Source organism: Dermacentor andersoni, chromosome 6, assembly GCF_023375885.2.
Source record: "Dermacentor andersoni chromosome 6, qqDerAnde1_hic_scaffold, whole genome shotgun sequence".
In the NCBI taxonomy this organism is placed as follows: Eukaryota; Metazoa; Arthropoda; class Arachnida; order Ixodida; family Ixodidae; genus Dermacentor; species Dermacentor andersoni.
The window spans coordinates 48,240,923-48,258,130 of NC_092819.1; the positions used below are offsets into that span (position 1 = coordinate 48,240,923).

The window sequence follows — 17,208 nt, forward strand, 5'->3', positions numbered from 1 at the left end:
CTCTCCCTCTGCGATACAGCTTCTTGCCTCTGTTACTGCACTACCGTTCCTATAGAAGTTTCACAAAGTGAAACATCTTAATATCTTTCCAGATATGTCCCATCAACTATGGGGATACTATCTGCAAAAATGTTCAATTTACTCAGAGGAACTTACGCGCGACGAGTTTAAGACTGCGTAGAGAGTTTCTCAGGCACCATAGCAGCAATGAACCTGCGGTCCCAAAGAAAGCTTCCAGTCTTCTATCCTTGCAGTCGATTTCCGTCAAGAAAAATATGTATTTTTGTTCTCACTTCAGTGTAAGGGACACCTCTGTTTATGTTTTCAATTTAAACGAACGTGCGCCAGGCCATAAGAACATGCACAGACGTCATCAATATGACAGGGAACGGCAAATTTTTTTTAAACGACGATCACTCGTGACACGTGGATTCAGGTATAGGAACTTGATACACAACAATAAGTTTTGCTGATGAACTTTTAGTCTTATTGACCACTTTTATAAAAGGAATGTATGTTTAACCATTAAATGGGTATTTGAATATATTGAGCTGTTCCCTTCCATATTGACGACGACTGTGTAGATACAGTTTCTCGTGCTTGTTGCAGCAAGAACTGATTTTATAACTCGATGCAAATTAGGAGCGCTGGAAATCGGCGGGCTTCCGTAATGGCGCACTAATTCCTTTTGACATTTGTCTTCCTTTCCGCTAAACACATACCGGGCTACTTTAGCGGGCAGCTTTTCGCTGTTTATAAACGGAGTGGCTCCGGAAGGCTTCCGGTTTTCCACACGAGGACTTCCTACTACAGAGCGCTATGCGCGGGCTTCTGAATTAACTCGCACTGAACGCAATCGAAGGTGTGCCTGCACAGAGTGATGTTTCTCTCTCGCTTCTGGGTTTCCTCTTCTTTCACATGATCCAGCAGGAAGCGCAGGCAAATTCGTGAGACGTCGCGTTACCAGAGCAAAATCGAACGGGACACACAAATGCCCAGACACCCACATGCGCGAGTTAATATATAATCCTGTTTAGTATGGTTGCTGGTTAGTGCGCATGACCCATACCGTTAACTGTGGAGCCGCGTATGTAGTACATGTGTCTCGTGTTTGCTTGCCGCTTAATTTTGTGCTTGTAGCGCGAATCACCAGCCCAGCAGCCCAACAAGCCCCGGCATTACTTAGAAACTTCGTTTCGTATTTTTCGCACTCGTTCACTCATGCGTGCATGTGAGGCAAGTGCCGACACCGGGACATCGTCCTGGAGAGCCACCTTGTTGAGTGCAGCTCCAGTGTTGTCGTTCATGCATAATCCAGCCTCGGAGGCATGCGCTTCTCTCACGCTCCGTAGAAGCGCTTCTCCTTCAGTGTTGTTAGAACGCGAGAGTACACAGATGACAGGTTAACCGCGGTTAACCAGACGCTTTGGAATGCCAACCCTGAACACAACCACACTTTGTTTTTAAATAAATATGTAAAGAGCTTTTGGCGCTTCTTACAGGCGCCTAGCACTCATATGCTCCGACGTATATGATTAAGAAAAGAGACACATTGAGAACAGCCATGTCATAGCGACATCCAAAAGTCCTTAAGAGGAAGCTTTAGCTTGGGCCCAACTCCGACGCGGCCTATTCAAATGCATGTAAAAGGCAAAAACATCTTTATGAGATAACCCCTGGACCGATTTTAATGAAATTTGTTGCATTTGAAAGAGAAAGTTAAGTTCTAGTGACTGTTGGAAGCGGAATTTCGATTTATGGCTTGAATTTTATTAAAACGATTTTCAAATATTTGACCGTTTGAAAAAAATAGAAGCGCGAAGTTTACAAATTCATAGCTCTGCATAGAAAACTGATATCGCGGTTCTCTAAACAGCATCCATTAAATCATTCAAAGCGGACAAATTTGATATGTCATTTTACATGTTACGTGAATTTGTTACGTTGGTTACAAGAGTTCTGCAAAAGTTGTATTTTCCTATTACTAAATATTTTTATATTCATGTGTCACATATCAATTTTGTCCGCTTTAGATGTACTATTAGATACAATTCACATAATTGTATTATCATTTTTCGTTATTGAGTTACAGAGTTGTAAACTTGATAGTTTCGTTTTCTAAAAATTTTCGATTTTTGCCAATTTTCAATAAAAAATTCACGACCTAACTCGAAAATTCGAGACCAAATGTCACTAGATTTTAAGTTTTGCTTTTAAATGCAACAAACCTCATCAAATTTGGTGCAGTGATTGCCGAGAAAAACGAATTCTCCTTTTACATGTATTTAGATAGGAGCACCCGAGCTAAAGCTGCCTCTTAAGGAAGATTTCATGCGAAGAGTTTAGAAAAGTTCGCTTTCACGAAACCAGACAGAACACAGTTTCAGCGCAGCCGCGCTGGGAAAAGATAACTTCGGTGAAAATAAACGCAGAGACGGCTTGACTCAACAAACGGCAGTGCCAACACAAAACTCTTCGCACTACCGTGCACACGCATAATGAACATTTACGCACATCCCTCTGCAGGATCACGGGCTTTGTGCGACCCATACAAGCTCAGAAAAGGCAAACGTGCGCATGTACTCTTCTCGCGTTTTTATTTTCCTTTCTTTTAATTACCATTGCAACAAAGTTGTTTCTTCCTCGTCCTCCTCCACGCAGAAAGCAGCAATAGTTCTAATCTCAGCGCTTATTCACCGCCCTCACGAGAAGCCTCAAGCGTTGTGCCCCAACGAGACATAGAGGCGCACAAAAAGATCTAGAAGGAAAAAGGAAACCTTGGGAACGACGATGATCGGAACAATGGCTCGTGCGAATCCTTCGGTTCGGCCGGAGCCGCAGGCGTCACGTCCACGTAAGCGCAGACCGGAAGTTTGTCGGGAACGCCTCGACGGAAGGAGCTCTTATACCACACGCTGCCCCTGGAGCCTCCGATCGGACAATGGGCAGATATGAATACGGTTAGGAAGTAGGCACGACTGCGCACGGCAGGGGTTATTTGCGAGGCCACGAGCGTGCAGCGATCGAGGGCCAGCGCACTGGTTCGTATAATGATCACGCGTTAGGCGTTTACACGACTGCCGTTCGACTCGAACCTTCTCGCGACCGGAGGCAGGCGCTCGAAAGCTCGCGTTTCGCCCCCTCGGCGCTGGGCGCACGAGAGACGCACTTGGCGCTACGAGGCGACAATACACGAGTGCTGTTCAATTCAAAGGCGACGCCGAAAGAATCGTGCAATCACGCAGTTCGGCCGGCTCAGGTACACCTGTCGAACGCGGGTCCATACAACGCAAGCCGCCCACCAGACTACCACCTGTGGGTCTATGATCCACACCGTAGATCCCTGCTGTACTTTAGTGAATAGCAAAACAATGTGTGTAGTACCGTATAAACCGGATATCGAGATAGTTTCGTGAAAAGATGCTGGCTAATGTCACCGCTCGTGTTATACACACTGGTCTTTAGCGGAACGCGGGTCGCTGTCTGGCAACCTACTGCGTTCATGTTGGAGAACGCATAGCCAAAGCCGTATCCATATCCAAGTGGAACTGCTGCTTTTCTTTCTTTTTGTTTCTTGTCACCTGTGTATTCTTGTGTGCGCTCTTCCAATAGACCTCGGGATTCGAACGACGGTGAACGCTCGAAGGAACTCATGGGAATGAATGCGTTCGAGTGCACAAATGACAGTCATCCTCCCACCTCTGGAATACTGTATTACACACAGGCTGCCACAAGTTGCGAGATGCTTCACCTGCCCTGTCACATTTAGTAGAGTGCGAAAACATACGAACATAAAGGCATCCCGCAGCAGGCACAAGTTTGGTTTTTCTTAAGGAGCCCTTGAATTTCACTCAGGTATAACAAATTGCGTGAGTCGAATTTTGGATCTTCGAAACCAGCATAGAAGTTTCTCCAACTGCGAATTGAACATTTTTCTTTAGGCGAAAAAAAAATTGAGGCTGTAAGAGATTGAGGGAATAATTCTGAGTTAATTAGTGCATCTTAAATTACGTACCTGAGCAATCCTATGTCCCCTGTAGTTAATTCCCACCTCTTCATTAAATCTGCTTTAATATTCAGGAGGACGTTGTCTGTCACCGGGCATTTCTTAAGATCTCTTCGAACTATATGAAAAGAACAAGTGCCATATTACATACTTCCACCACAGAAGCACTATATGAAACTAAGTTTCGCCGTCCGGACTTTTCCACTAAGCCTTGTGATGATGCGAAGAGAAGGCCACTTAAGAGACTCTGTATTTATGAAGGTATAAGCTGGGCCGTAAGTACCCTGTTTATTCAAACACATGTTTGTGGTGTGCTTGTTGACATTTGGTTAGCGTTTGCTCTTATCTAACTTTACTTAATATCTTGTGCCAGATAAATGCTATTTTTTCTCTTTTACATAACTCCGCCCTTTCTGTCTAAACTAATTTCCACGCCATCCCGGGAAACGCGTTAGCAGAAAACTGGTTTGCATACTGCCCGTCTTCGTATCCAGTTAACATGATCTGATATGAAAAATAAGACAACAACGCTACATCGGGGAGCACGCATGACAACTTGATGCTCTCAAAATAGTGAAGGTTTCACGCTCTTTCCAAGTCGGCCAGAGCATTAGCTTTGTACCTGTATAATATTTCCTTGATGTATATGAGACCTGCCTGAAAGCCGATAACTATAAGCTATGGTGATCGAAATTTGGCATGTTTTCCTTAACACGCCACCTATAATAACCCACGTTGTTATCCCGGACGTCAAACCTCAGTAATCTTTGTTTTTTCCTAGGTACCTCGAGGCAAGCTACGTTTTCCATGCATTAGCTCAACGACCGAACAAACTAGCCCCGAGATGTCAGGTCCCATCAGCTTTCAGACTACCACTGCACAAATAGAGCTTAATCACAGTGCTGGCCATCGCGTTCTCGTCAGCGATGCATGAGGCAGACCCGGATCCATGGCTGCTCGAGAGCAACTTCCTTTACCGCGGTGCCTATTTGAAGCGAGTGCCCGGCAGACAGGCCGAACGCGTACGTTATTACGGCCCGTGGACAGCGCAAACGAAAATTAAGAAGGGAGAGCGCTGAAGAAGTAAGAGAGATCCACACGATATATAAACATTTCAGCACTGCCTGCATACTTTGGAAGCCACGTTGTTTGTCTTCTCAGCGCAGTTTGATGGCGTCATTAGCGCTGCAACGCGTGTCCGCAGCAGAGATTCGTGGTAGCTTTCGCTGTTTATCGCTGGCCGTGCGTGTTTTAAGTGGCTGCTTCTTTGCAGGAAGTGCACTGCGGCAATCAAGCTGGCCTGCCTCATCTGATGGTCACTAGGCAACGTGAGGTAACGCAGAGCCCCGGAGTGGAGAACTGATCGTTGCAGTGTTCCTACTGTGTACGAAACGTTTTAAACCTTTCTCCAAGACACACTGTCCCAATGAAATACTTTACTTGCTTCGTATGTTGCACGTTGTGATTGCGTTTTGTGTATGCTGCGTGTCGGTGACGTGCACTGAGCGTACCACTTTATTTCTCATCCTTCCCGTCTGTGGTAGTGTGCTATTATATAGGCGTGCCGCCAGGCATGTTTCTTCTCCAAGATCCATTAAAGGGCCTTGCTCTTTCCCTCTCAACCAAGTTCACTAGCCAAATCAAATCACGCCACGAGTTCTCCACTGCGCATTTTCTCTATTCTGGCGTATTTTACGCCCGCTGAACCTTTATTACAGCTACCCAGGCGTTATTCATGGCTGAACTAGCAAGAGGAGCGGACAGAGAGAAGAAGTGTCTTGGTTGACCTCTTAGTGGCCGTATAATCCTAAGATCATCGTAGGCCAATAATTCATTTACTTTTCTCGTCCAGATTCTATTTGACGGCTTTTAAACGATCCCGTTAATTAGTTATCTAAAGAAAAAATACGAAGAAAATGATTGCTTCGTGAGTTATACCTTTAAAATTTTTGTTATAAGCTGGGGGACACGTGACCTATGCAGAAGCGGACTTGAAGTGAATGAATTCGTACGGGAATTAAAGTGAACCAGTAGGCTGTTGTTCCGTTTATTTTCCTCTCAGAGCCATTCGGGCGTTTCGTACACGCAGGTCAAAGCGGGCGAAAAAGGCTATTAATTCCGAACGGCGCAAGCTATTTCTTTAGCAGTGGGCCGTTCCCAGCGGTTTCGCACTTTGCTAGTTCGTTTTTCATATGTACCAGGGTTCGTGCCTAGCGCGCGACGGACGCGATATCAATTCAGAACGGCAAGCACTTCACAGGTGCAAAAGTTGGTAGGCCCTCGTCGGGGCGCGCGAGAGCCAAACTGCAGGCACAAATAAACTTTGCTCCAATCCAATCCAATCGCAGCGCCGCGTAGCAGAATCTGCAGCTTGAAGTATTAAACGAAAGAAAGAAAGAAAGAAAGAAAGAAAGGAAAAAGAAAGAAAGAAAGAAAGAAAGAAAGAAAGAAAGAAAGAAAGAAGGACAGAAAGAAAGAAAGAAAGAAAGAAAAAGAAAGAAAGAAAGAAAGGAAGAATACACAAGGTATCCGTTCTCATCGATTCCCGTTATACCAGGCAAACCAATATCCACGTCCCGCTAACGATTCACGAGCATGCCGAACGATTCGAAACACTGTGAAACATCGTTCCAGCGCACAATTGGAACACGGACGAGAAGGAAAACATGAACGCCGGTCATAATGCCAATCACAACCAACTAGCCCAGCTGTCCATACTTAGCGATTCGAAACAGCAGACTGCCCTGCAGTAATATTTGCAGGAGAGCTCTTTTGTAGGGTCGGTCGTACACCGCGCAGGGTTCAGACGAAGAACAATGGCAAACGGAGCGAGGAGAGAGGCCGTGCAATGCCCGGCACCGCGTCCGACCCCGCAGTGCGGCGAGCGGTCGCCGACCGATGGGCAGAACAAAAGGGAAGTCCTCGAGCAACGCCAATGCACGGGCCGCCATTGTGTGGAGCGCAGGGCCGCTACGGTTTTGCCGCTGCATAAAGAGTTCGGCCGGCACCGGCGCGATGATGGCGGGAAGCCACGGGGGCACAGCGCGTGACCATCGCTGCCTGGCCCTGGGGAGCGAGCGTACGCCGCCTCGTGCACTACTTGGGCACTGACTGGATGAACTGCCATGTTGAGAGGGGGACAAGAGGAATGCAATTTACTGCATACATACAATCAGCACCGTCATCATCAACAGCAGAATAATCGACATCACTGAGTTTTTTTTTTTTTTTACTCAAGTTACTAGAGGGCCGGAACTCCGGCAGTGCCCTCTTTCATGTATGAAGGGAATGATTGTTAGTACACTGATTTGCCCGATCTTTGTACTTACGACTGCAAATGTCCTTGCGAAGCTATTCGTTGTGCCTTAACTTTCTAAATTTCCTCCGCCTCCCCTCCCTCTCTCTATCTTATCTTTCTATTCCCTCTTCCCCTTCCCTTAGAGTAGGGTAGCCAAGCAGGCGCATTTCTGGTTAACATCATTGCCTTCTCTCTTTATTTCCTCCTGCTCCTCCTCCAAGCCGTGATAACATTCTTGTAAAGAAAATAACGAGAAGCGCAATAAGTTTCTGGGAGTAATTGGGAATCGTCGAACTTATAATGCAACGTTTAGTTTGAAATAACTGGATGACAAAGTCATCGAAGTCGTTTGAAGCTATATAGAAGGACAGAGTTTAGACAAATTCGTGCACAATATCCACCATTTACATGCTGGGTGAGCCAGCCTACCTCTCAGCTGCCTTGGGCACCAGCGTTTGAGTTCCCTCTCGTAAGTCTTTGCAGGAAACTCCACGATCCATAGGAATTGTAACGGAGGACACAAATCCCTTTCGAATTTTTAGCCAACCTGCTAGTCTCATACGGCGTGGTAAATGCTTCCTTGGAACGCTGCAATCAACAAATGCTATTCACTTTTTTTTTTATTCACTGCGACAAAACAGGAAGTTTGCCAACTCAAAAGCCCGATGTCCCAATGTCCTATAGCTAAGAACAAGAAAGAGAGAAACGAACAACAGGGAAAGAAATAGCAATATTACAGAAACTTATAATAATAAAAAAAAATTCGCCACGTTTTAAGAACACGACATCATATGCTGCAAATATATGCATGTCACACGTAATGTAGAGCCAGCACACAACCTGTAACACGCGTGAGAAGTTACTAATCGTTATGGAATATTTAGTTAATAACGAAGCGCATAAATAGTCACTGAAACGATAAGGTTACCATGACATTGCAGAAGGATAAAATTTTGAATTGTGTTGCACAGTTTGTGCGGTGTACGCTTGGCTGATAAAAACGAATGCCCGATAAGCACAACGACACTCAGAGGTAGGTGAACCGTTGAGAGAGCGCAATGACTGCGTTTGTCCACGCTGTCGGCCACGTCACGCTCAATATGTCAGTTCTGTGAGGTCATCGCAGGTTAGCAACATTAGGCTCGGTCAGTACTTCGGAGCTTTGCTATACTACATAGCACTAGAATATTGTAGTTCCACCTGAAAACCCTCAGCGTTGATGTCTACTATGAGTATTTTGCCGCACTGTAGTTGTGTGTAGAGATTAATTAAGCAAGATGGTCACGGTGTCAGCAGCAAGGGGATATATGATACCCTTCTCTGGCAGTGTTAGTTTCATCTTTATCAATTCTACACGAGGCTGCAAGTTGAATTCTCATTTCTAACGAATTGTGAAACGAACCATCCTGAAATTGGTTCATTGCAACTACCAGCCCCCCCCCCCCCCCCCCCTTGATTTAGGTGGAGGTGGAGTTACTTAGGTGGAGTTACTATTGAGCATAACGCGCTTTGCTCGTCCTTTCATACCGAATATCAGCGCACATTCAACGTGCCGACGATGAAGTATCCAGGGCACACTGCTATAATACGGATAATTTCGAATTTCCATCACGTAGCGATATACAAAAAAAAAATACGATCGGGGAAGAGTGAAACACATTATCAAGATGTCCTCGAACTGCTGAAAATTATTCGCCGTGCCTTACGCATTTTCCTGTAGGGTCGGCCTGCAGCATTAGAAAGCATGGAAACGCTTTCTGCGCAACGATTGTGAACTTTGACAGCAAAAAAAAAAAATGATCTTAAGTTTCCTTGCTTGCTTTTTCACTCTTTCTTTTTTTCTTTTTTTGTATCTTCCAACTTAATATCAATCCTATGAGTGCCGACGGAAGCGGGCAGACAAGAAACAAACGCACCATATGTGAAAAGCAACATTGCAGATGCAGGCATGCTAAGCGCTATATCTAAGAGACACGGGCTAAGCAAACACAGTACGCCCCGTGTAGTGGCAAGTAGCGGTGCTTGAGCCTTCTCCCGAAGCGCGCTGGAAATTCCAAACCCTCCCAGCGCGTTTAGCGCCAGAGACTCAGCGTGACGAAACAACGCACCTGCGCGCAAGTATACATGCGTACGTAAAAGCAAGCTCGCGCATCGCAAACGCAAATGCACTCTTGACGCACTTCGAAGCTCGTCCCGGGCCGAACGCAAACAGCCTTCACTTGCGGCGAGCGTCGTCGCCCCCCCCCCCCATATAGCTGCGGGCTGAGAGTCTTCTACGGGCCGCAAGGTAAATCCGCGGCGGCTGCGGAGCCGCACCATCGTTTCGATGCGGCCGAGTGTGTTTGACCAGGCGCGCCGTACTGCCGTGACGACCCCCTCTAGCGAGGATGGAAGTGCTGTATAGCAGCCGGTCGGGGTCTTTGAAAGAGCAAGCAGTACCCTCGGCGTGCGCGAGGTCTGGCTTGGTACTTGGACACTGGCTGGGGGGATGGGGGTGGAGGAGGTGCAGCGCGGATGCTGAAGCTGAGCAGAGGCGATGCAAGGCCGCTCTCGCGTGTGCGCTCGTATGCAGTACACGCGCTGTGACGATCGAGCTGCAGCGTCACGTGATAGCGAGCGTTTCGCCGTCTACCACACACTGTGGACCACACGAATTCGTCGCGATAGCAAGCGCGTATATGGTCCTCGGAAAGCTTGCCCGAGAAAGCGCTGCTTCGGGACACATACATAAAAGAAAGAAAGAAAGCCCGAAGGACGAGAAACGTTTAGTGGAGGCGATGTGCATAAAAAAACCCGACTCATTTAAGTAACGACTAACGTTCGACCCTATCTTTCCAAGCGCATGTTTCGGGATATGTCTGTATTTGTTTGAAACAATGAGCAAACATTAATTTAAAAAAAAAGAGAGAGAAAATATTAAACGACCGGCCATCGTGATTATTTGCTCTATAAGCCATGGGCGGGGACAGCTGTTGAATTTCTCTTTCCTTTCCGATGAGATTACAGCTAATCTAAATCAACGCTACGGTTCTTTCAATGTAAATATTTGCGGTCAGACGTACAAAGGTGCACAAACGCGTTTCTGCAGACGCCCACTTTGACGCTATCCTCCATCCCGATCATCGAGGGGTTGCACTGTTCTCTCGGTCAACACTGCACGACAGGTCTGGGCCCGACATCTGAAAGAGCGGTGGAGCAATAGCGACAGCCTCGGCGTTTGCCGATGAGATAAAGAAGGCGGCGCGGCTTACTGAAGCAGCCTATGGCCTCTGGAGGATATTATTCAGCTCGGTGCGTCGACCGAAGCCTTCGCAACACCCAGACAGGCAGGTCGAGGGTGACTTGGGGGGCGCAGGGCGTCGGCCACCACGTCGTGACGCTCAAGAGCTGTCAGGAACTGTTACGAAAGTGCAAGGCTAACAGGACGCTCTTGTTTTCGCCCTGCTCTATTGTTTCGGTTGCCTTTAATCCCAGGATGAAGAGGCTTACGAAACACTGTTTTCTTTTCTCCACCTATGATCTGTCAGCTATGACGCGCAAAGTCTTCCCTCGTTATTATTTATATAGGCGTCGAATGATCGTTTTATGCGACGTCGCATATACCCTCCGCGGCGGTTCAGTTGTCATGGAATTGCGCCGCCGAGCCTCGAAGCCGAGGGTTCGATCCCCGGCCGCAATGGGCTCGTTCCGATCGAGGCGGAATGCAAGAAGCGGTCATGTACTGTGTTTTGGGTGCACTTTAAAGATCCCCAAGCAATCAAAATTATTCCGGAGCCCCTTCCCCTCCCCCATTCCCAAAACTGCAAAACACGCAACAAAAAAGATACAGAAAAAGAAATGGCGCCTTTTGTATTTGTAAGCGAGCCAGACGCGTCGTTGTGTTGACAACCAAAATTCGCGTTTCCCCTTCTTTCTCACCCTTTCTTCTTCCCGCCTTTGATAAATGCGCACACTGGCTTGCACCAGACACGCCGACGTTATAATCACCGCTGCCGAGAAATCCGAGAAGCAGTCACGAACGAACACACGTATATGCGTGGGGCGTCGCAGGGACGAATTCGCGAGACTTACTCGGACGCAAAGAGGCGTTCAACCTGCCATTAGTGGGTGTTATGCCGCGAGTCGCGTAAATATTACCTTCGAGCCGATATTGAGTATACGGGCCATGAGCGAAACTCTGTTTGCAAAACAAAGCCGTCTCGTTGTTCTCGGCTTCCGAGCAGGCGTGTCCAATGAAGGGTGTCTCGAAATGAGTCCTTCCCCGGCTCCTCCTTCCTTCCTTCCATTTTTTTTTTTCTCTCGTCTTCGGCGTCCGTCACGCCGGCTTGAGGTCGGCAAAGGGAGGAACAAAAGGTTTCGTCCCCTGCGTGTCCTCGGTTCCGTATGAATAACGACCCGACCGGGACGGCCCGTTCCGTCCTTTGTCATGCAGAGCGATCAATTTCGTCGCTGCGCCATAACACAACGGGCCAGTATATCGTGGGCCTCCCTTCTCGGAAGTGAGCGAGCTTGTAAAAGACGCCTCGCTTGCATCGGCGGCGCGGTACAGACGTGGCCGACGTCGTCTTCGTCGTCTTGCCGCGTCGTCTGAAGGCCGCAGACAACCGGCGCGGCCCGCCGGACGTTATACTGTGAACCGACATGTTCGGGGGAGTGGGAGCCACAATGGCGCCCCGTGGGACGAGCCCCAGGAGGCCGAACGTAATAAATACTCTTGTGGCTACTCCTGTGTTGGTGCATTGCATCCTTGTGTGAGAGGGTGTCTGCGTGCATGCATGTATGTTTGTGTGGTGGGGTTTGCGGGCTTGCATACGTGCCATCGCCTGCAAAAGTAACGGACCCAAACGCCCTCCGGGTTTTGAACACTACTTTTGTAGACAAGATTGCATGCGGGCGTCACTCTGGGCAATTTCCTACCAGTATTACGCACGCATGCAATCTTGCCTGCAAAAACAGAGTTCAAATGGGCAATTTCCTACCAGTATTTGTAGCGTCGAAACTATTCTGTTCAACATTCTGTAATAGCGTGACCTTCAGTGGCCGGCCCAACTGTGTGTGATCGGTACTGTGTTCTCCTTTATTCTTTTGATTTGCCTGTTGCTCTTGCTTTCCTCTTTCCTCCCCTCCTTCCTATCTTCCATTTCTGTGTTGCTGTCGTCTCCCTTCTGAAGAGTAGGCAGGCGTTGTGCCCCTTCCGGTGGCAGTTGCCAGCCTGCTCCTCGCTTTCCCTTTCCTGTTAATTGTATTGTGTTCAAAACAAATAATAATCATAATAATAATAATAATAATAATAATAATATAAAACAGTATTGAAGGACGACTCTGATGGAGACACCTCTGAGAGATCGTCAGCTATTTTCTCCGGTCGCAGTGTGTGTGTGTGATGACTGCGTATATGGCGTGTGTGCGTACTTACTCCTGTCTGTGCGTCAAGCCTGTTATACCTCGGTGGCACAGGCGATGCTTTTCTCTTTCTTTTAACAGCCTCACAATATCTTTTTTGTCTGTGCGTCAGTGTCTGTGCATACGTGTATGTGTACTTCTTTTCTTTTCTTTTTTTAGGAAGATCACGCATTGCTACAGGGCCATGAACAGTTCTGTCGCCGTTCGCTTTGCCTTTTGGTAGCTCACTCACATGTAGTTACTCTCACTGCTGCCTGTACCTATCAGAGTAGAGAGCAGCTGGCTCGAGAAACTGGTAAACGTCACGCGCTCTCAATTGCTCACATGCAGCTCGCTTTCAAAGTGCCCTGCTGTGAAAGAACTTTTGTGGGAAAATATTATGACGTCATTGCAGTTAAAGTGACTACTTGACGTCTGCGACACTGGCGTGGAACGATCAACGATGAATATTTACATTGAAAGCCGAGTACGACGCAGAAAGCGGACAGAAATGGATAGCGCGGTACACCGAGTTTACTTTTCTGAATGCATTTGCAAAAATGACCGATGGTATGACAAGTAAGGGCGTTCACCTTCCCGTTATGATAATAAGCAGTAGTGCGTCTGCTACTGACGTTTCTGGAAGGTGTAGAGTCGCTATATCATAATGATTTTATGCGACTCCTGCATGTGCACACAAGATAAAGGGCAAACGTAATGGCAAAGTTTGAATAGCTTATCTCGATCTCCGCGCTTCAAGTTTTCAGCTAATATCGGCCTCACATGCATTTTTCTTTATTAATTGTGAAATATCAGATGCTTGTCAACCGACAGGGTTGGTTATCTAAAAAACTCTGTTAAAAACAACAAAAAGAAAATAAATGTAACGCAAGTGCATAAATTGAGGAGTCATTCCACTCTGTGAAGGTGGAGGACCAGCGAAGCTCAGTAGCACATCAGGCAGGGTTAGACAAGGGTACATGTATTCATTTTCATCATTTGGTAATGGTAGTGATCATAGCTCTGTAATTACTGTGATATACGCTGATTGGTTCGGTTACAACGTTACGCAGATTCTTGGCCAAAGTTAAATCTTTACACGACGGTTGTTGAGCAGTTGAGTGACTTGGATTAGTGCGGCACTTCAAACCAAACTCTTCCAGCCCAAAGTGAGCGAACTGTTTCTTGTCTAGTTTCGAAATGTCCACATTGAAGCCTGCAACGACGATCTCAGGGGTATTGTCATCTCGGCTAACCCATACAAAGTGCGTGGTCATGAACTTCCCGATATCACAATTGGGTGTCCCTAGAGATATAAACACAGTGGATATCAGAATTCCGTCTTTCGTTTGTACGGCACAGACATCCCCACAGTCTGTGGCATTGTTCTCTTGCGAGCCAAGGGCGTATGGTTGTACATACATTGTGTCATTTGCGTATTTTTCAACGCCTCTTGCTCGTGAATCCATGTGCTCTTCACAAACGATTCCAGTATAATCATCCACTTGAAACAGTACATTTGGATTTATCCATCTCATTTATTATTGTTTATTGTTAATATTATTATAAGCGGAGTGCTTGAAGCTTGTTTCACGTCCGCCGCGAGTCGGCCCGGGATTGCACTATCCCAGCGAGCGTCCCACGCTCATTTTTTATTGTTGACGCGAAAACACGTAAAACAGATGGAACCCTTGCCATATACAGTTTCGCTGTAAAAAACTGCCAAACGTCAATAAAAATCGGCGGATCCCACGCGCAGTGGGAATCGGTTTAAGTGAAGGTTTCATTGGAATCTGTGAACGCTGTCCCTGCTTAGCGGGAGCTGGCAAGTAGAGATTACACGATCTAGCTGGACACATTTTCACCGGAAACCGCCTTGCTCAACATAACTTGTTGCGCTCGATCGTGCGTCTGCCACGCATGACGACACTAGAACGACCACGACGGCACGACGATGACTTTATGACGACGGCAGCACGACGGTGCAATGACCAACGCTGGAATCACTACGATAATGTAACGACGGAACGGCGATGGTGACATGAAGACGACTGTGCGATGACGATACAATGAAGACAGCGGCATGACGATGGCGGAATGACGACAATGTGACGACGACGGCGAAGCAATCGTGGGATGACGACGCTGGAGCGTCGACGATGTTACGACGACGACGTTATGACGACAATGGTAGCACAACGACAGCGGAATGATGACGCCGTGACGACAACGTGATGCCAATGCTGGGATGATGCCGAAGGTATGACGACGAAGGAATAGCAAAGATGAAGCGGCCACGGCGGCATTACGACACTACAATGACCGCATTGGCATGACGACAATGTGACGACGACGACGGCATAACGATCATGGGATGACGGCGCTGGACTGATGATGGTACGACGATGACGTAGTGCTGATGCTACAATTACGGCGATGGTATAATGGCGAAGGCATGACGACGACGGTGTGGTGATGGGATGACGGAGCTGGAAGACGACGACGGCATAACGATAATGAGGTGACGATGCTAAAATTATTACAATGGTATGACGATGCTGGAACGACGACAACTGTGTGACGACAAAGGCATGACAGACAGTAGAATCACTACGAAAAAATGAGGACAATGAAATAACGATGACGGCATGACGGTGACTCTGCGACAACGACGCAGAGATGACATCGGCATGTCGGCGGTCTGGTGACGACGGTATGACGTTGACGACTTACACACGGTGGCGTGAGAACAACGATATGACGACTCAGTAACAGTGATAAAGTGAAAAGGGCGGAAATACATGACGATGATCAAGGAACGAAGGAATGACCACGATGTCATGAAGGCGATGCAATGACGATGATGGCATGACAACGGTGTTGTGTTGGCGTTGGAGCTCACGTCCGCGCTTACGCGTACTACCTCCTGCCACTGTGAGCCACCTCCATATACGCGCTATATCCGGTGTTCAACGGCATGACGATGAACATATGGTGACGCTAGAATGACGACCAGTAGATATCTCGAGGAAGGCGTCACAAACGACGGCATGGCCACAACCCGATGCCGATACTGGCCAAGGCAGTCCGCCCAGTGGATTCTTCTGCGCCTAGCTCATCTTTTCAAAGTTCAAGCTGTGGGCATGAGGCAATGCGATGACGACAGCGGGATCACTACGACAGAAAGACGACGATATAACTACCATGACGGCATGACAACGTAGAAATTATCACAACTAGGAGGTATAATAACGATAGGAGTGCCGTCCTACGTATGAGCTTTTCCGCAAGGCAAGCCAGCTAGTCGGCCAGCACGACAGTCTGCACCAACAGCAGCAGCGGGAAAGTCGAAAGAAGAGACAGAGAAAGTTTTGCTAATAAAACGCACAAACAGCAGGCTCATGAATCACAGGGAAAATAAAGAAAAAGGCAACTTATACGGGTACAAGAACAACACGAGCCTGAACAGGTCATCAGAACGTACCGGAGGAAATTAAACATACATACAGCTATATACGATTCACACCGAACTTATCAAATCATTGCCCACGAAAAAAAAAATGATAGAGGTTTGAGAGCTAATCTCGGTAGTAGCACGACGAAGATCACTCTTCGAGATTGGATTTGCTTGTTTGCACACAACACAACCGCTCTTTGCCATCATTCGCTGGATTGTTGCGCGAGGAGTAAAGCTGGAATCACCTTTCCAAACTGTCTCTGCCTTTGGGAAATTAGTTCTGCGAAAATACGTTAGTTGAAGATTTATGCAAGGAAAGAACATTTTCCTCCCCCCGATAGTAGCATGAAGATGGGACTACGTTGGGAAAGCGTTGGTGGCGGGTTCGATCCCTCGACCAGGACAAAGTCTTCTACAACTGCGAAACTTTCATTTTAGGAAACTAATATTTGGTACCTTTGAAGCTTGATGTTGCTGTCGGCTGGATAACAATTTTTCCCTTTTATGACTTCGCGTCTGAAAGCATAACACACTCCCTTCCATTCTTTGGTTGACTGTTCAGTGATTTGTCACATGGTTTACAGTGATATCTTTATTTTTTGTATCTTTATTTTTAAAGGTAGCTTTCATTAGGCCAAAAGTAATTAAGAAAGCCACCCTCCTGCCCTCTTGTTGCCTTTTTGCGTACGCGGAGTGGCTAATGAGCATTTAACACTTCAATCGGACCTAAGTAATGTAAATGTGTGGTGTGAGACTTTGCTAGTGAAAAGGAATATTGTTACGTGAAGGACGAGTCAGCAAGACGAGCAACTCGGGTAGAAAACTCTTTTCTACAGCCAGCTGCCGACAGGTGGGATTTCCAAATAGGTCGACGAGCTTCTCCTTGAAAGCATCCCAGCTAGAGATCTCGTCCTCGTGTGCCCGGAACCAGACACGAGGAGTTCCGCCCAAGTAGAAGAGGACATTGGCTAGCATAATTGTAGGGTCCCAGCGGTTGTTTTGGCTAACACGCTCATACCGGTTGAGCCAGTCCTCAACGTCAACATTATCTTGGCCAGAGAATAT

At 47.2% G+C, this 17,208-nt stretch overlaps 1 protein-coding gene and 1 long non-coding RNA gene across 2 annotated transcripts in view; one reads left to right on the forward strand and one right to left on the reverse strand.

The window, feature by feature from the left end:
• The window catches only part of LOC126522045 (cytochrome P450 3A24-like), a 281,688-nt gene that overhangs the window by 141,429 nt on the left and 123,051 nt on the right, over positions 1-17,208 (reverse strand). The gene's annotated exons all lie outside the window — the stretch shown is intronic.
• On the forward strand, positions 3,214-6,419 carry LOC129382333 (uncharacterized). The gene is made up of 2 exons (XR_008610415.2): positions 3,214-4,281; positions 5,280-6,419. It is a non-coding gene; the product is annotated as an uncharacterized lncRNA (long non-coding RNA).